General features: G+C 54.5%; 1 pseudogene; it reads left to right on the forward strand.

The window, feature by feature from the left end:
• The first annotated feature begins 2,754 nt into the window (after nt 1-2,754).
• On the forward strand, nt 2,755-5,051 carry LOC112116160 (annotated as a pseudogene).
• The last annotated feature ends 14,970 nt before the right edge of the window (nt 5,052-20,021 follow it).

Genomic DNA, 20,021 nt, shown 5'->3' on the forward strand with positions numbered 1-20,021 from the left:
GTCTCTGTACACAGAGAGCTGTTACCCTTCCCTTCATAGTTATGACAACCCGACATGACAAACTTTGCATTGGATACCACACAATCATTTTACAAGGATGAACATGGGGGTGCCAGGTGTTCCCCCGAGGTACAGAGCATAACACATACATGAACAGCATTGAATCATTAAAGTAAAATACACCTCTTGTAACATACCAATCACTTTCTCACTGACCCTTGGCAAGTACACATCTCGGAGAACTCCCTAAACATGGCGTTCAAGCTGGGGCAGAGTATAAGTGATGTTTCACAGGGATCAGTACAGGCAACTAGGGACAATATTGTAAATTCTGCCACCATTTTCCACAGGCAGGAGTTGTGGAAGCCAATCTCTCACTCCTGAGCGTAAGCAAGGTTACAAGGGTGCATCTACTGCACACGTGCGGCTTCAGACCCAGGCCCTATGCTGCTCACCTGTGTGCCCCTTTGGTCCCTGCACAAGTGATTGCCGAGGGGCGAGGGAAAGTTTCCTGCAATGGGGGAAGGCACAAAGCAGCCCTGCCAAGGAACCTTTGGCAGGGATTGCCGAGTACCTGCAGGAAAGTTTCCTAGAGATCTCTCTGGAGGATTCCCATGAAATCTTGGTGTGCATCAACACACTGTGCTGCCGCACTGCTTAGCTGCACAGGGTAATTTGGAGCACATGTAAACACAGCTAGTCGTGTACATTTCTATCCCTTCTACACTATACAGAGGAAAGGAAAGCTGAACATCATATAACCGGGCAGGACCAGCTCCAAAAGATCACTTACCAGGGGTCTCCTCTCCTGCTTCTTCCTCGCTGGAGTAGGGCTGCTGGGACTGGATAGACACCTCTGAACTGGAGAACAGTTCCTGACTCACCACTGCACCGGACAACCCTGCCGTGGGCTCCGCGTCATCATCGAACTCCACCTCCTTGTACTCGACTTCGTCCTTGGGGTTAGGTCCACTGTCCGCCACCTCCAACCCCGCCAAAGTATCCACAAGACTCTTAGTGGTGGAGGTGGGGCTGCCACCAAGAATGGTCACAGGGCTTCGGTGAAGTGCCGGAGTGACGATTTGCCTCCCTTGCCTTCTGGTGTACCTGCCTCAGCTCCTTTATCTTTGCTTGGCACTGCACCATGTCCCATTTGAAGCCCTTATCACACAAGCCACGAGAAATCTGCCCGTAGGTATTGAAGTTCCTACGGCTGGAGCACAGCTGGGACTGCACAGCCTCCTCTCCCCATATACTCAGCAGATCCAACAGCTCCACAGCGCTCCAAGTGAGAGAGCGTTTGCCACGTAGAGCCACCACGGTCAGCTGGGAAAATGTCATGTGAGTTCTCCACGCTGAGCAAACAGGAAGTGGAATTTCAAAATTCATGGGGCTTTAAAGGGGGAAGGGGGTGGATGCTTGCTTACCTGGCAGCAAGGCAGCGCAGTCTGAACTGCTGACCAGAGAGGTCAGGATGGGCATTGTGGGACACCTCTTGGAGGCGATTTACATCAACAAAACCAAGCATGGTGTCTACACTGACACTTTGTCGATAAAACTTTGGCTCAAAAATCTCGACACCTCTCGTCAAGGTGGTTTTATTTTGTCACCAAAAGAGGAGAGTAGCATTGTAGTGTGTACACCTCCACTGTTTCATTGGGAAAATGACAAAACTGTGTACACAAGGGCTTAATAACACCATACAGATGAATCTTATAACTTTACATACAACATTGCCACCCGTATTTTACCAAGACCGTAATGATCAGCAAATTATTATTTTTTCCAATGATACCTTACAAGACATACTTTGTACGAAACTTGTCATAGACCTGTAAAAGGGGTGAACATAGGGGTACAGAATGTCACAAGCCCAGACAAGAACTGCCCAGGGAACCCCACAGTAACCGGGTCTGATCAGAAAGGTTCACATCGAACGGCTTCCTTTTGGAAACAGTAACTTTGACTAAACAAAGAAAGGTGAGATTCACACATTATTTGTAGATATGAAGGTGTGAAGGGGCCCCTGTGATCATCTCCTCTTATCTCCTGTATAACACGAGAGTGCCCTGAATTCACTCCTGGTTGAACCAGAGCAGAGCTTTTAGGAAAATATCTGGTCTTGAGTTAAAACTTGGCAGGGATGGTGAATTCACTAGGACCCTTGGTAAGTTGTCCCGGTGGTTAATTACCCTCGGTGCTAAAAATTTACACCTGATCCTGTGACTTCAGGAGTTGGTGTTTTCAGAAGAAAAAAAAAAAGCACCTGCACCATCTCTTCACACCTTCGTATCTACAAATAATGTGTGAATCTCACCTTTCGTTGGTTTCCTCTGCTCAGCCCTCTGGGTAGGGTGGATCTGTCACAGAGTTGCGGGGCGGGGGGGGGGGGAGACAAGGCCCTATGACCCCCGGCTTCATGCGATTCACCGTGACTCTCAGCCAGGCAGTAGAACAGATGACAGGAACACAGTCCAAACCAGAGCTTGTAGGCATCAACAAGACCCCTCAGTCAGGTCCTTCTGGGGATTAGGGAGCTTAGACCCCAACCTCGGGGTTCCCTACAATTCCCCAGCCAGCCCAAGACTGAAACTCCACTGCAGCAGTCTCACTCACCCTCCTCCCGGCTCCTCCTGCCGCCTTTGTCCAGTTTCCCAGGCAAAGGTGTCACCTGGGTCCAACCCCCTCCCAGCTCAGGTTACAGGCTCAGGTATCCTCACTCAAGTGGAGTCATCCCCTGCTCTCCCATCCCCCATGCAGACAGTCCCAGCCAAACTAGATGACAATCCCAGGTCAATCTGCCCCACTGCCTGCTGCGTCACAGGATCATCGGGAGGGGGGGGGGGGAATGTATCCTGGCCATACTCCAGACCCTCATGGCCTACCTGGAGGTGAGCATGGGTCCAGTGACCACACAGACCTGCGGAGGGCTGTTGGTGAAGAAGGACTTTGTCCTGACTGCTGCTCACTGCAGCTGTATTGCAGGGTAAGTGGGGACAGGGAATGAGACCCAGGCCTGTGGGGTGGCACCCCAGGTGGCCCTAGAGCTCTCAGTTCCAAGATTTCAGGGAGGAGAGATCAGGATAGGGACTGGGAACAGGTGTCCAGGGTGGCAGTGTAGGCCCCTCACCCCTATGGGGCCCCACAGCTCTGAGTTGCCAAGCTGGGAGAGACTGGGACAGGGAAAGTCACCCAGGCGTCCCCGCAGCTCCCAGCTGGTCAGTCTCCTTCCTCCTTAGTGGCACTTTATTCCCCATTTATCAGCAATATCACAGTCATTCTCGGAGCACACAATGTCCACAAGCCAGAGGAAACCCAGCAGCGCCTGCATGTGCGATGCATCATTCCCCACCCAGAATTCACCAGGGACCCCTTCACCAGGGACCTCCTGCTTCTGCAGGTACCGGGAGCCCCACCCTGGGTTTGATGCAGACAGATGCAATGCGAGGGTGCCCCTCTGGGGACGTTGAGTGTCGCCCACACTGACAGGACGGGAGCTGTATCCTGCACAGCAGTGACTCTGGGAGGGACTTCGGGGTCATGGGGAAACCAGCCCAGCACAAGGCTGGAGCTAAGCGGGCAGATGCTGTCCTTAGGTGTGTAAACCGAGGGATAGCAAGTAGGAGCAGGGAGGTGGGGGTCCCCTCAGGATATGGCCATGGGGAGACCATGACTGGAGCCTGTGGCCAGCTCTGGCGTCCACACCTCACACAGCACATTGGCAAATTGGAACGAGCTTCAAGAACGCTCCGAGATCTGGAGACGCGGCCTGGCAGGTAGAGCTCCAAGGAGATCGATCTTCTGAGGTTACTGTAGGGGAGAAGAGGACTTGACCCCAGGCTGTAGGACTCTCCATGGGGAGGGCTTTCTGAGGGTAGGGAGCTCTTCAACCTCGCTGTCCTAGGCAGGACTAGACCGGCTGACCAAGGGCTGATGCTGGACAAATTTGGGCTAGAAATCTGGCTCGGGTTTGTATCGGGAGGGAAATAACCATTGGAACAACTGAGCTAGAGATGTGATGGATTCTCCATCCCTTGGAGTCCTTACGCTGAGGTGGGATGTCTCTTCTCATTAGCCTCTCCTGAGCTCAACCGGACTGTACAGGCTGGATGTTCGTCCAGTTTAGCGCCCTCTACGTGCCACTAGTCCAGGCGCGTAGCTTGCTACCTGCCGATCTTTCTGGTTCAGTCCCCCACGGGAGTCACTTCCAGTCCCCGCTATCCCCTGGGCTGCTCCTACCATCCCCTGCTGCATCTCCTCCATGCTGCTGTTCCCTCTCCAGTCCTAGCTCCTTCTGCACCCTCTCGGGCCCCCCACAGCCTTCTCTGCCTGAGCTGGAGGGGTAGCTGGTTCCCAGACTAACTCCATCCTGGGTGTACCGGAGTGGGTCCTAAGGGGAGGTTTTCACACTTATGCCCCAGCCAAGCAGCCGGGCTGATCCCAAAGCCTTTCTCTCTCCCCGTCGTAGCTGGAGAAGAAGGTGGAGGTGACGAAGGAGGTGAAGCCACTCAAGTTGCCCTTGGCCCATTCCACCCCGAAGGCGGAGTGCGTGGTAGCCAGGTGGGGGATCACTAGTCGAATGCCATTGTGCACCCTAGTACCCTGCACAAAGTGCAAGTGCAGGTGCTGGATGAGGACACGTGCACCATGTTTTATCCTGGCTACGAGCACGCCAACATGCTGTGTGCAGGGAGCCCCTTCCAGAGGGGATCAGCTTACATGGTAAATATCCATCCACCCTCTTGAGCCCACCAGTCCCCGCCCTGGGGCTGGATCAGAGACAGCGCTCGTGGCCCGTTCCTCCTTCTGGTCAGACTCAGCCTTTTCTTTCCTGTCACATTACCACAAGTATTTTGGGGACTACTTTATCCTCTAACACTCCTCGTTTCTTGTGTTTGAAGGGGGATTCCGGGGGTCCCCTGGTGTGTAACGGGGTACCCCAGGGCATTGTTTCCTATGGATGAGTGGACGGTTCTCCACCTGCGATATACACATGGCTTGCTAAATTCGTCCCATGGATTAGGTGACAGTTGCACTTGTTCCAGCAGTAATTAAGACACACACCAAGAGAGAAGGACATTGCCCATGGACCTCACATCCCCGTTTGAAATAGAGTTGTGCAAATAGCCTTCCTGAGGGTTTTAGACTGCTGCCCATCATTGTAGTATCTAGGCGCTATATTAAACAGGAAAGTGGCCGTGGCTGCCTTCCAGCAGGTCTCTGATATATTGATAGGCTTGGAAGGATTCGATTTTTATTGGCAAATGTCAGTAAACATCAATTTGCTGCTCACACACAAACTAATGGAAAAATATTTCCATTGAAAATAATAGAAATTTACATGTAGGCAAAGTAAGGAAAATGCTGCTTGAGAATGGTTCAGTTTGATTTCAGGATATGTACTTTGCATATTTGGCATGTGATGTTGACCATTTGTGTTTTAACCGTTATAAAGCTTTGACTTTGGGAATCTAAACATCTACTGTCATGCAATAATTATTGTCTGGCAGCCCCCCATTGTCTGTCATCCCCACAATTTCCTGCAACTGTAAAAATGTAAATCAATAACATTGAAAATTTTTTTGAAAAAAAATGCTTAAAATAAACATAGTTATTATCTGCTGAAACACTAAACAAATACAAATGGAATTTTGCCAGACCTACCTGTGGAGAATCACAGGCCTGGTTGAAGTCAATGGATGCACAAAGCAATCTTCTTTCAGCCTCAGTGGAAGGAGCAATTAAATGCCACTTTATGTAGTTATTGCTGGAAACAATAGAAGCCACTGCCGAAGGCCTTGGGCTACACAGCAAGGCCTGAGAAGCACTAAATCAGGAAGAATAAGAGGGGGTTTCCCAGTGACTGATTGCAAACACAACAGCTGGGGTGATTGATTTTTTTACATTGAATTACCTTGCTTTTTTGGTAGGTTGGCTGGGTGTTGCGAACTCTTGCAATTTCATCACAAATCTGTGGCAAGTTGTTTCTAAAGGATCCTGCTTCTAGATTCATGTGATTTTCATTTTCACTTTACAAATAAATTTCTAGCGCTTGTGGTTGAAAATGGGACGTCTGCAGGCTCAGAAAAAAACCTGAAGACTAAGAAAAAGAACCCAACATTTATTTGTTTATTAAAAATCTCATGATTTTTTGGATCTGACTTGTGAGTTTTGAACAATTGGGTATGGTCCTGCTAAAATTCTCTGTTATTATTTATTAGGTATATTACGGTAGTGTCTAGGAGCCCCAGGGCCCAGGACACCATTGTGCCAGGCGCTGTAGGTTATTTATTAGGTGTATTATGGTAGCACCTGGGAGCCCCGGTCCTGGCCCAGAAGCCGATTGGGCCGGGTGGGCTCACTGGGCGACAGGAAGCCAGGAAACATGCGAGAACCTGCATGGCTTATTTGACACTAAAAAGATGGAGGAAAAGGAAATTCCACTGTGCAGAGCTCCTGATCTGGGAAGACTTTGTCATTGTGATGGCTCCTAAGAAATGCTCACTGATCTTCATAGGAAAAGACCGGAAAGGTCTCCTAGGGGTCATGAGAATGTGGGCTGGTCAGAGCTGGCGTCCCAAATAAGGGAAAGGCCCCGTGCCTCATTCCCACCCATCCCCAACCAGCCAATCCCCCACCCTGGGACCGGATCTGGGCCCATGCCCACCAGAGGGGAAAGACCCCGTGTCCCCTTCCCCAACCTCACTGCCAGCAAACGCAGGTGCATACAGAGTGGCTGGAGCCCAGTGACTGATTTTGCCCCTGCTTGGGCTAGGGGCATCTGGGGCAGCAGCGTTTAACCCATGTGTGGCTGGGGCTCCCCTGCCTGGGTGACAAGGCCCAGGAAGGAATTAAAGACGCCCAGGGATGGTATTTCATGGAACCGCGTCGGGATCCCGGACCATGGAGCTCAGCTACTACAGTGAGAAGCTCACGCCAGCGAGAGCAGATGGACGGATGGTCTCTGCAGCAGTGGGATGGTGTAGACGTGTCCCCGCTGCCTGCAGCCCAGGTGGGGGATCTGTCCCGCTGCCGGGTGCCCTCCTGCTGGCCGGCGTTGGGGGCTAATTCCGCGTTTTCAGACGATACCTCGCCAGGCATCCTGTGTATAAGGATTATTACAGTAGCATGGGGGGTGCGGACACTGGGGTCTGTTCTGTGACAGCGGGTCTGGGGATGGACAACACTGGATCATATCAACCATGCTTTGAAGTCCCCCCAGATGTGGCTGTTGTCTCCTCGAACCCATTCGACGAACACTAAAGCCATTGAGCCAACTACTACCGGGTACCAGAGGATGAGAGACATGAAAGTGATGGGGCCAAAGTCAGCTGGGGTGTAAACACCATTAAGGTTAGTGCAGGATTTTGGCCCCATGGTGCCTCTGTCCCCTGGGTCTGAAATGAGTCAGCCTTAGCCACATTCCCCGCTAGACAGGCGAGATGCCAGGGCAGCGGAGACACCCCATTGTGCTCACGGGCTGGCAAGATGCAGAGCAAGGGCTTGTTCCAAGTCAGCTCCAGGCATGCACAGCTGCAGATGCACTTGACCCCGGGGTTCATGGTTCCAGATGTGCAGAGCCACAGAGTTGCATGTCTCCAACTGTGCATGTCTCCTGTGGTGCAGGGTTCCCGAGGAGGATGGCTCCAGAGGTGCCTATCTCCAGGGGTGCACAGTTCCAGATGTGCACAGCTCCCACGTGCCCCGTGAACAACAGGCCCTGCCCCAGTGACAGGAGTGCCCAGGAGTGCCCAACACTGTCAGTGGGGAGGACTCAGACCCTAGAGCTGCTCCCCTGTGGGTCCCACCAGCCGGCCAGGCCCTGGCTTGCACCTCCAATTTCATGCCAGCAGCTGCTGAGGCGCTAACCAGGGGCCCAGTCACCAGACAGACGCTGCCCACGTTGCTCCTTCCCCTGCTGCCGGGGCCTTTTTCCTGCCACCTCGGTCTCGGGCTGGGGAGCACGGGGGCAGGGAGGGAATCGGAGCCCATGGGGAGTGAAGCCCACGCCCCTGGCACTAAGCTGCTGCAGGGGGCGGGAGAAGGGCTCTGTCCAGGTGGCCGGGCAGAGCCCAATCAAGTGGGGTCTGGGGCAGGAGATGAAGGCCATGAACCCCAGCAACTCTCCTTCCCTTTGCCTCTGGAGACCGGAACCTGGCACTCTGTGCGGGGTTCCTGGGCAGCAGGATCTCGCCCTGACAGCAGCTCGCTGCGAGCGAGGGTCGGTGTGGGACACGGAACTGGGGCCTCCAGGCACCTCCCATCTCCCTGAGCAGAGGGGGGCAGGCTGGGGGGTCCTTGCAGGTCCCATGAACGGCTGGAGATGGAGGGAGGCACGCTCCCCCCACGCTGCCCCGCTGGCCAACCTGACCCCCAGCCCTTTGCAGGGAGATCACAGGCAGGTTGCCCCCAATGGCAGCCAGCAGGAGGACAACGAGCCGTAGGGCAGATCCCCGACCTGGACTGCAGGCAGCGGGGACACGTCTACACCATCCCGCTGCTGCAGAGATGTCCATCCGTCTGCTCTTGCCGGCATGAGCTCCTGAGTGTAACAGCTGAGCTCTGTGGTCCGGGGACTTCAAGAGGATCTCAGGTGTGGGCAGACGTGCCTCTCCCCGCCCACCACCCTCTTACCCTGTTACTGTCACCTGCCGGGCTGGTGTCCTCTGGGATCCAAACCCAGCTCCATGAAATATCTTCCCGGGGGTCTTTAATTCCCTCCTGGGCCTTGTCACCCAGACAGGGGAGCCCCAGTCACTCAGGGGTTAAATGCTGCCGTCCCAGCTGCCCTGAGCCCAGGAAGGGGGAAAATCAGTCACTGGAATCCAGCTGCTCTTTATGCACCTGTCTTTGCTGGCATTCGGCTGGGGAAGGGGGACGGGGCCTTTCCCCTCTGGAGGGTGCAAAGTCGGAGGAGTCTGTGTGTGTGTGTGTGTGTGTGTGTGTGTGTGTGTGTGTGGAGGGGGTTGGTTGGCACACACCAGATCTACTCGCCACACGTGTCCAGGAGATGATGGTCATGACAGCCAAGGGCCACTGCTTACCACCAGCTCCCCACAGGGAGTATCCGACCCTGAGGTTTCCTGCCCCCCAGGCAGGTCTATAAATACCCCAGGGCTGCATCAGGAGCACCGTCCCTGAACCTAGACAGACGCTGACGATGCTGCTGCTACTGCTCCCCGCAGCAGTTCTCCTGCCCCCTGGGGCTCCTGCTGGTGAGTCTGGGTGGGCATCAGCCCGCCAGGGAGCAGTTTGAACCCACCGAGCCAGGCCGGGGAGGGCAACCCAGGTGGGGAAAGGGGGCTCCCAGCCAACATTTCCCCACTTCTGCGTCAAGATGAAGCCAAGTGTGTTGGGTAGAGACCCCCCCCCCATTACCCCAAGGGTTGGAGCAGTCCTCTGGGAGCTGGGAGACCTGTTTTAACCCTCCCCAAAATGGGGAACAGGGACTCAAAACCGCAACTGGCACCTCCCTAGTGGGTGCTAGACCCACTGAGCTATGGGGGGGGGGTCAGTCTCCCCTGTTGAAGCTGCTCCACTGGGTACAAATAATTAGCTTGTCACTGGGCCAAAGCGAGAGCAAAGGACTCTGCAGCCCAGTGGTCAGTGCACCTGCCTGGGAGGGGGAGACCCAGGGTCCAGTCCCCTGCTCCAGTGAGCAGTGACCTTATTCACAGTGGAACGGTTTCAGCAGGAGAGATTCAGCGAGACCCGCGCAGGCTGTCCCCTGGCTCCGTGATTGGGTGGGGGGAGCCCCGCTCTGAATAACCGGGAACCGTGGTCTCCCAAACACACCAGGGGACAGAGGTGGAGTCAGGTCCCTTAACGCCCGGCCGGAAGGCGTCAGACACCACGGGGATGGGCGCTGCGTAGGAACAGACCAGGGTGTGATGTGACACCCAGAGGCAGAGAGCGGATGGGCATGGAGGGGTGGGAGGAGTGGGCGAGTGGGGCCGACACACCAATTCACACACAGCGTCGTGCAGGTGAGCGTACACCCGCTTGGATCAGCGCAGAGCCCTGGGCCAGCAGCCGAGAATGGGGCAGGTAGGGGGCAGGTGGGGGGCAGGCAGCCGGGTGGGGAGAGGGTCTGGAATGGGGGCTATGCTCCCTCCCCCATGTCACCACAATCAGCCTCTGCCCTTCAGCCACATCGCCCCAATGCTCAGCACCCGCAAGGCCGACCGGCGGGACCGGAACCGCCCACAGATACAAGTGTGTCTGAAGAGTCACCATCAGGTCTGTACCAACGGGCTATGCACCAACAAGGCCAAGGACCTCCTGCTGCAGGTACCGGGGGGAGGCAGGGGGGAAGCTGCATTCACAGAGATGGGCGCCAGAACTGGCCTGGACCCCACTGCAGTCAGGGGTGACTCCGGATTGACCCCCCAGGGAGCTGAGAGCAGAATCTCAGCAAAAGAGTCAAAAGAAGATTATGGACTCCTGGATTCTGTCTCCGCTCTGGGAGGGGAGTGGGGTCTAGTAGATAGAGCAGGTGAGGCTGGGAGCCAGAACTCCTGGGTTCTCTCCCCAGGTCTGGGAGGGGAGTGAGATCTAGTGATTAGACCGGGGGGGCTGGAGTCAGGCCATAATTACCAAACTAGTCAAATTGACACTGGCCGGCTGGGATTGTGGCTAGGGTGACCAGATAGCAAGTGTGAAAAATCGGGACGGGGGTTGGGGGTAATTGGCACCTATATAAGAAAAAGCCCCAAATATCAGGACTACTGTCCCTATAAAATCGAGACATCTGGTTACCCTAGTTGTGGCTCTCTACAGGGGTTTAGGGAACCTAGGTTTCGTTCTGTCTCTTAGGATGGGATTTTCAACCCCCCTATGAGAGTCTCAAGGTCAAACCCTGCTGTATTCTCAGGGGATTCAAACATCTTAGTGGGAGTTGAAAAGCTGAGTGTGAATCTCTGTGCCTTGGTTTCCCCATCTGTAACACAGGGTTAAGAACCCTTTCTCCGTCTGTCCTGCCCATGTCGAGTGTAAGCGTTCCCCTCTGGATCTGTGCAGCGCCTGGCACAATGGGGGCCATGATCACAGTGGGGGTGATTAGTGGGGCCGGGCTTTAGGGGTGGAATGGGCTGCCAGGGGGAGGGGCGCAGGCCCAGGAAGTTTCATGGAGGAGGCAGATCCCCACCATCCGGTGTCCATCCATCTCCCCCTTTACCCAACTGAAGGTGGATCCAGTGACAGACGCGGCCATGGACCCGAGCGGACCCTGCCCTTTGCTCTTCCTGACCCTGGTCCTGCTGGTCATCTGCCTGGCCCAGCTCAGCGAAGGCGCCAGCTACCGGCAGTTCACGAGTCAACACGGTGACACCCCTCAGACCCACGACACCAACAACCAGAGCTACTGCGACTGTATGAAGGAGGAACGCAGTGTGACTGGCCGTGTCTGCGAACCCAACGCCTTCATCCACACCCCCGACCATGCCACCCAAGCGATCTGTGGCCGCAGAGGGACACACCACAGAGGAAAAATCTACAACCAGAGTGCCATCTGCTGACTCAAACCGCCAGCCGCCCGGTAGCTACAAGGAAACAGACCAGACCTCCATGATCCCCCTGGCCTGTGTCCGGCTGCCTGAGCACTACAACAAAACCCTGAACGCAGCACCTACGCCTCGACGCAGGATCCAAACCCAACTGGCCTGCACCTCGGCTGGGCTGCCCCGCACCCACCAGGAGCGGAAGTGGGGAGCGGCTCTGAAACCTCAGCCGGGGCCAGAGAGCTCAGCACAAGGGGTGACACACGGCGTAATCGAACACACACGGCCCCTGCCAGCGCAAGTGACCTGCCCCAACAGGGTCCCCCCTGCTGCCCCTAGTGCCCGTTATATAGTATAGCCGCCCCTTCCCCGCCCCCACCCTCTGCTGCCCCTAGTGCCTATTATACAGTATAGCCGCCCCTTCCCAATCTCCACCCTCTGCTGCCCCTAGTGCCCATTACAAAGTATAGCCGCCTCTTCCCCCCCCCCCCCCTCCCCCCCCCCCCCCCGCGCTGCCCCAGTGCCCCTTATGTGATCCTGATCTGTGACTAGGACCCTGAGATGCTATGGGGATACCCTTAATAAATAATTATTCCAGCGCTTTCTGGGTTGTTATGGGTTTGGGGATAAAGCTTGTACCAGACTGAGCCCTCAATATTGTTACTGTGCTGGATTCTCTTGATGCTTCCTGCAATAAAACGCATGATTGCAAATTCAGCACAGCTGCGTCCGCTTCTGTGGTGAACTTGATGCAGAGAAATTAGACTTTTCTCTCTTTCTCTCTTTCCCCCTCCCAGCCCTTCCCCCCCCCCCCACCACTGCTGAAGAGAGCGCCTAGGAGGTGTTGGGAAATTATTTGCAAGTCCAGTCCCCATGCTCCCGGACTCTGATGTGACCCAGTCCCCAGCGTAGGGACCTGGCAGGCTCAGGCAGGCAGGGTATGAGCTGCACAACCCTGGAAGTAGTGAACTGATATTTGATAGTGGGCTCTTCAGTCCAGCAGAGGAAGATCTAACACCACCCAGTGGCTGGAAGTTGAAGCTAAACAAATTGAGATGAAATAAGGCATAAACTTTTATCAGAGAGAGTAATTACCCATTGGAACAAGTTACCAAGGGTCGTGGTGGATTCTCTATCGCTGGCCAATTTTAACACCATACCACACCCCCTGCGCCACCCAGGGATCAGTGCCTCAGCCCCGGGCCTTGGAATCTATTGGTCGATAGATGTTGCAGGTAGAAGACAGATGTTGGCCATTGCCCTCTGGGGAAGGTATGCCAGCATTTCTGGAGCAGGCCCCACTGCATTGCAGGCAATTCTCATGCCGTAGTGTGCTGCCTGATGTCAGGGAGGAGAAGTTATCCTTAAATCCCTGGGCTGTTTCCCAGATCATCCGGCTTCTTGCTCCAGCTGAACTCAACTCTCCTTTAGCAGGAGGAATCAGTGACAGGGGATCCAGGTATTTTCGTAGTGGAACTTCCTAATTTACACTGGACGTCCAAGTCCTGGAGCAGAGGGGTCACAACAGCAGGTAGGAACCCACTCCCACTCCTGACAGGAAAGCCCAGCTCTGCCGTAAGAACTGACTCTGGTTAAAGAGATCCAGGCAGATAGCGAACTCCCGGATAGGGCAGGTCAAAACTTCTCCATCCCAGCTTTCTTCGGGGCACTGAAAAAAAAAAAAAGTTTCAGCTAATCAAAATTGAGAGGGATGTGTCTGCATTTCCTCCAGAAAAACTCACTTGTCATCAGGAAATAGATGAGGGGGGAGGAGGGGGCTCAGTCTCTCTAGTTAAAGCTGCTCCACTGTGTCTAAATAATTACCTAGTCAGTGGGCCAAAGTGAGCGCGAATGACTCTGCAGCCCAGTGGTTAGCGCACCCGCCTGGGAGGGAGAGACCCAGGGTCCAGCCCCCCGCGCCAGTGACCAGTGAACTTATCCACAGTGGAACGGCTTCAGCAGGAGAGATTCAGCGAGACCGGTGCAGGCTGTCCCCTGGCTCCATGATTGGGTGGGGGAGCCCTGCTCTGAATAAACAGGAACCGCGATCTCCCAAGCACACACCAGGGGACAGATGAGTCAAGTCCCTTAACGCCCAGCCAGAAGGCATCAGACACCACGGGGATGGGCACAGTGCAGGAATAGAGGAGGGTGCGGTGTGATGCCCAGAGGCAGACAGCAGATGGGCATGGAGGGGAGGAAGGAGTGGGTGAGGGGGGGCAGACACACTATTTCACACAGGCAATCGGCCATGCACAGAGCGTCCTGTACCTAAGCGTACGCCTGCCTGGATCAGCGCAGAGCACCAGGCCGAGAATGGGACTGTGACAGGTTTCACTTGCTGCAAAAGCGCCTCCTCCTGGCCAGGCTCAGAACAGCAGCTCTCCCATATAGCGCCCCCTCCCATCACTGCAGTGGTCTCTCTTCCCAACTCAATCCTCTGGCTAGGTCACTATAGGGTGCCCCCTTCCAGGTGGTACCTCCAACCCTTCTGTGCTATGTCCTGCCCACCCTCCATCCACACTGGGATCCAGCCCGGGTACCGTATAACCAGTAACCGAGGTCTACCCAGGCCTCCTCCTTGCGGCGGTTACCCTGGGCTTCTTCCTACCCTGCTTTCTCAGCCTTTATTTCCATACAATGCCCCTGACAGAGACACTTCTTCCCTTCTCTGCTCCCAGAGGGTCTGGGAACTTCCTCCCTTTATAATCCTGTCCCAGCTCCGCCCCCAGTGGGGCTTCATCAGCAATTAATGTTTATCAATCCCTGGGCCCCCATCAGCTGCAACTCTGCAGGTTAATTGTCCTCTTTTGGGCCCACCTTCACTTCTAATTTCAGGGCTGGTGTGGGGCAAACACACCATTACAGGGGCAGATGGGGGACAGGCAGCCGGGTGGGGAGAGGGTCTGGAATGTGGGGCTGTGCTCCCCTCCCCGATGGCACCCCTATGAGCCTCTGCCCATCGTTCTTGGTGCCCGCAAGGTCGACTGGTGGGAACGGAGCCACAGTCTCCCAGCCTCATCAAGGGCTTTCTAAGAAACATTGCAATCACAGACCCTGCGATCTCTGAGCCATCCCCCTGGCCCTGCTCACACTGGGGGGGAGACCCTTGAGAAAGACCAAAGGGCCGAGTTCCCATCTGCAGCTGAGATGAGACAGGGTTCACCACAGCCTCCACCAACACAGCACCTAGCTAGGGAGGGGCGGGGGACAGCGGAGACTCTAGTATTAGCAGGTAACTCTCCTCCCCCAGCCCTGTGCCCATATGTGCCCTGTGCCCAGATGTGCCTGGCATTGCAGGCTGCAGGGCTCCAGGTGCTGAGCATCCCCAGATGTTGCCCAACTGTGGTGAGGCCGTGACTGAGCTGGGCCCAGCCCTTTCCCCTACCTGCTCAGCAGTGCCTCCAGAGAGCTACCCAGCAGCTGAGTCTGACCCTGAGGTTTCCTGTCCCCAGCTGTGGCTATAAGACCCCAGGGCTGAGTCGGACGCACCTTCCCTGATCTGGTGCTGACAATGTTGCTGCTGCTGCTCCTGCTCCCTGCAGCCGTCTTCTTGCCACTCAGGGCTCAAGCTGGTGAGTGCTGGGGGGCATGGTAACCCCAGCCGCATGGGGAGCTCATCAGGGTGTCCCCAATCCAGGCACAGCTGCTCCCCAGAAGGGTGAGGTCCCCTGAGGTCAGGACTCTTCCCTGGCACCCGAGGCACTGAATCCCCACAGGGCACTGAGGGCACCACATGGCTCTGGGGAGTGGCGAAGATGAGCAATCTATGCTGGGTGCAGGAGGAGTGTCGGGAGCTGGGGAAGGGGGAGGAGGATCCTTTATCTGGGGCCAGCGGGGGACACAAGAATGGCCACACTGGGTCAGACCAAAGGTCCATCTAGCCCAGTATCCTATCTTCTGACAGTGGCCAAGCCAGGTGCCCCAGAGGGAATGAACAGAACAGGTAATCATCAAGTGATCCATCCCCTGTCGCCCATTCCCAGCTTCTGGCAAACAGTGGCTAGGGACAGCATCCCTGTGCATCCTGGCTAATAGCCATTGATGGACCTATCCTCCTGGAACTTATCTAGTTCTTTTTTAAACCCTGTTATAGTCTTGTCCTTCACAATGTCCTCTGGCAACGAGTTCCACAGGTTGACTGTGCGGTGTGCGAAGAAATACTTCCTATTGTTTGTTTTAAACCTGCTGCCTATTGATTTCATTTGGTGACTCCTAGTTCTTGTGCTATGAGAAGGAGTAAATAACATTTCCTCATGTACTTTCTCCACACCCGTCATGATTTTATAGATCTGTATCATATCCACCCTTAGTCATTTTTTTTCCAAGATGAAAAGTCCCAGTCTTATTAATCTCTCCTCATACAGAAGCTGTTCCATACCCCTAATCATTTTTTGTTGCCCTTTTCTGTATCTTTTCCAATTCCAATATATCTTTTTTGAGATGGGGCGACCACATCTCCACGCAGTATTCAAGATGTGGGCATACCATGGATTTATACAGAGGCACTATGATATTTTCGGTCTGTGATGCTCTGTACCTCGGGGGAACACCCAGCACCCCCATGTTCATCCTTGTAAAATGATTGTGTGGTATCCAGTGCAAAGTGTGTCATGTTGGGTGTCTTCAGAAGGCTCATGATGCACTGAGCATTGTTGTTACAGTAATGTTATAGGTTATAATTTCATGTTTGTAGTTATGAGGCTGAAAATGTATCCTCATGGCTTAAAATAAGCCCAGGCAAAAACTCTCCAAGAGCAGAGAGGCAGTTCACACCTCATCAGGGCAGGTATGGGACAAACCCAGCCCAGCCTCACAGGAACACTGGCCTAGGCAGCAACAAAAGAATCTGAGGGAGTCACTCCCCTTCCTTTGGTCAGTTTGGAACTGCGATGAGGTAATGCTCACCTGACTCTGAAGGGTGGCGGGGAAGCCAAGAGGGAAGAAAGGACATGATAAAAGGGAGAGACATTTGCCATGCTCTCTCTCTTCCACCTCCATCTACAGACACCACACCAAGCGACTGAAGCACTGATCAAAGGGGAGAGCCTGGCTGAAGAGCAACCAGCCAGCCTGTGGTGAGAAGCATCTAAGTTTGTAAGGGCATTGAAAGTGTTCAGATCAGCTTAGAATGCGTTTTGTTTTTACTTCATTTGACCAAATCCAACTTCTTATGCTTTGACTTATAATCACTTAAAATCTATCTTTATAGTTAATAAATCTGTTTGTTTATTCTACCTGAAGCAGTGTGTTTGGTTTGAAGTGTGTCAGAGACTCCCTTGGGAGAACAAGCCTGGTACAGATCAATTTCTTTGTTAAATTGATGAACTCATATAAGCTTGCAAAGTACTTCACTGAGGAAGGAAAAATCAAAGGCACAATTACAAACTGGGGAATAACTTGCAAGGTGGTGGCACTGCTGAAAAGGATCCAGGAGAATTGGGGATCACAAACTGAATAGGTGTCAAACCCATGGTGCAGTTCCAAAAAAGGCTAATATCATTGTGGGATGTATTAACAAGTGAGTTGTCTGTAAGACATAGGAGGTAATTATCCTGCTCTACTCAGCACTGGGGAGGTCTTAGCTGGAACACTGTGTCCAGTTCTGGGTGCTGCACTTTAGGAAAGATGTGGATAAATTGCGGATATTTCAGAGACGAGTAACAGAAATGATGAAAGGTTTAGAAAACCTGCGCTGTGAGGAAAGGTTAAAAACTGGGCAGGTTTAGTCTTGAGAAAAGAAGACAGAGGGGGGAGCCTGAGAACAGTCTTCTAATATGCTAAAGGCTGTTATGAAGAGGACGGGGATCAATTGTTCTCCATGTCCACTGAAGGTAGGACAAGAAGTAATGGGCTTAGTCTGCAGCCCGGGAGATTCAGGTTAGATATGGGGAAAAAGTAAAGGGAGTGAAGCTCTGGAACAGGCTTCCAAGGGAGGTTGTGGAATCCCATCATGGGAGGTTTCTAAGAACAAACCGGTTGGACAAACCCCTGTCTGGTACGATCTAGTTTTACTTGATCCTTGATGACCTCAAAAAATCCCTTCCAGTTCCAGCCCCATGTGTCTATGGTTCTGTACTCCACTCCCCTCCTAGAGGTGGGGTTAGAACCCAGAAAAAAGCCACGTAAAACACGTCAGCCTGGGAGCCCATGATATCAGCCAGCCTGAGCGAAGCGAGTAGCGAATACGCGTGAGCCGCAGCCATCGCCTCCACAGTTAGGGTTGTTGAGTTCGGTCGGACGTATTCCTTGAGGATTCCTCCCATGACATGATCTTTAATTAAAGATTAATCTGTAATTCCTGGTGTCTCCAGGACAATCCCGGAGGGTTGGCAGCCCTGTCCCAATAGGACAAGACAATTAGAGCCAACGTCTCAGCCTGCTGCAGTTAGGTACCAGCCCCGCCTGGTGACTTCGTCCAACCTCCTGGCCCTGACTGGCTTGAAGGACTTCCCTAGGGCCGACGGGCTCAGAAGGAGAGAGCGCAGCGTGTGTGACTCCCTCTGAAGCAGCAGCCAGGGGGAATATAGGGAGGCGCTGCTGTCTCAGATGACTGGCTGCAGAGACGCCTAGGAGGACGTGCTGAGTTTCTGCTCCGGGACAGTTGGGCCAGAGGGCAGAGCTGAACCTGCCTATGGAGCCCATCCTCTGCCGCAGGCTGTCAGCCCTGGGCAGCACCGCACGGGGGGGAGGCGTTTGCTTAGCCATGCCCACTAGCATCCTGCAAGGGGTGGGTCTGAAGGTGACGGTGTGTATTGCCCTGTGGTGATGCTGCTTGCAGGGAATCCCCAGGAGATGGCGCTGTTACATCCCATCTGACAACAAGTGCTTTTCCTTTTCTTTTGCAGGGAAAAAGAGCCACACGATTATTATTTTTTTTAAAAAAACTCCTGATTTTTAAGCCCATCTATCATTCTCGGGGGGGGGCGGGGGAGGAGTCTGGCTCATGTACAGCTGGGATGATGCACAGCTGGGGCTATGGCATGCACAGCCTGGGGCTTTGCACAGAGTGGCTGCAGTATTAACTGAGCTTTTGTTCCCATGCTCTGATCTTGCTGAGCCAGCCAGCCCCCAGCATGGGGGCCAGATCAGGGCCCATGCCCACCAGAGGGGAAAGGCCCCATGCCCATTCCCCACCCCTGTGAGCCAGCCAGTTCCCAGCCCTGGGGCTGGATGGAAGCCAGCGTCCCCTAGAGGGGAAAGGTCCCATGACCCAGTCCCCAACCCCGCTGCCAGCAACTGCAGGTGCATACACAGTAGCTGGAGCCCAGTGACTGATTTACCGCCCCCACCCCGGCTAGTGGCAGCTGGGATTGCAGCGTTTAACCTGTGAGCTGCAGGGTCTCCCCTGCCTGGGTGACAAGGCCCAGATGGGAATTAAAGACGCCCAGGGATGGTATTTCATGGAGCCGCATCTGGATCCCGGACTACGGAGCTCAACTACTACAGTGAGAAGCTCGTACCGGTGAGAGCAGATGGACGGATGATCTCTGCAGCAGCGGGATGGTGTAGACGTGTCCCTGCTGCCTGCAGCCCAGATGGGGGATCTGCCCCGCTGCCAGGTGCCCTCCTGCTGGCCGGCGTTGGGGGCAAATTCCGCGTTTTCAGACGATACCTCGCCAGGCATCCTGTGTACAAGGATTATTACAGTAGCATGGGGGCTGCGGACACCGGGGTCCGTTCTGTCACAGCGGGTCTGGGGATGGACAATGCTGGGTCATATCAACCATGCTTTGAAGTCCCCCCAGATGTGGCTGTTGTCTCCTTGGAACCATTCGACCAACACTAAAGCCATTGAGCCAACTACTACCGGGTACCAGAGGATGAGAGACATGAAGGCGATGGGGCCAAAGTCAGCTGGGGTGTAAACACCATCGAGGTTAGTGCAGGGTTTTGGCCCCTGTGGTGCCTCTGTCCCCTGGGTCTGAGATGAATCAGCCTTAGCCACATTAACCTCTAGACGGGCGAGATGCCAGGGCAGCGGAGACGCCCGTTGTGCTCACGGGCTGGCAAGATGCAGAGCACAGGCTTGTTCCAAGTCAGCTCTAGGCATGCACGGCTGCAGATGTGCACAGCTCCAGGGGTGCAGAGTTCCAGAGGCAGATGATTGCAGATGTGCACAGCTCCAGGGGTGCAGAGTTCCAGAGGTGCACAACTGCAGATGTGCAGAGTTCCAGAGGTGCACAGCTCCCAAGTGCACCACAACCAGCGGGCCCTGCCCCAGAAACAGTAGGGCCCAGGAGTGCCCAGCACTGTGGGTGGAGAGGACTCCGAGCCCAGAGCTGCTCCCCAGCAGGTCACACCAGGGGACCTTCCAGCCAGCCAGGCCCTGGCCTCCCTGTGGGTGAGTGTGGACGTGAGTTTGAGGTTTTGGAGTTGCCGTGGCACTTCCCATTTCTTGCCAGCAGCTGCTGAGGCGCTAACCCAGGGGCCCGTTCCCCAGACAGGTGTTGCCCCGATTGCTCCTTTCCCTGCTCCCAGGGCCTTTTTCCTGCCCCCTGGCGCTTGGGCTGGGGAGCATGG

Source organism: Terrapene carolina, unplaced genomic scaffold (assembly GCF_002925995.2).
Source record: "Terrapene carolina triunguis isolate 2854851 unplaced genomic scaffold, T_m_triunguis-2.0 Scaffold612, whole genome shotgun sequence".
Taxonomy (NCBI): Eukaryota; Metazoa; Chordata; order Testudines; family Emydidae; genus Terrapene; species Terrapene triunguis.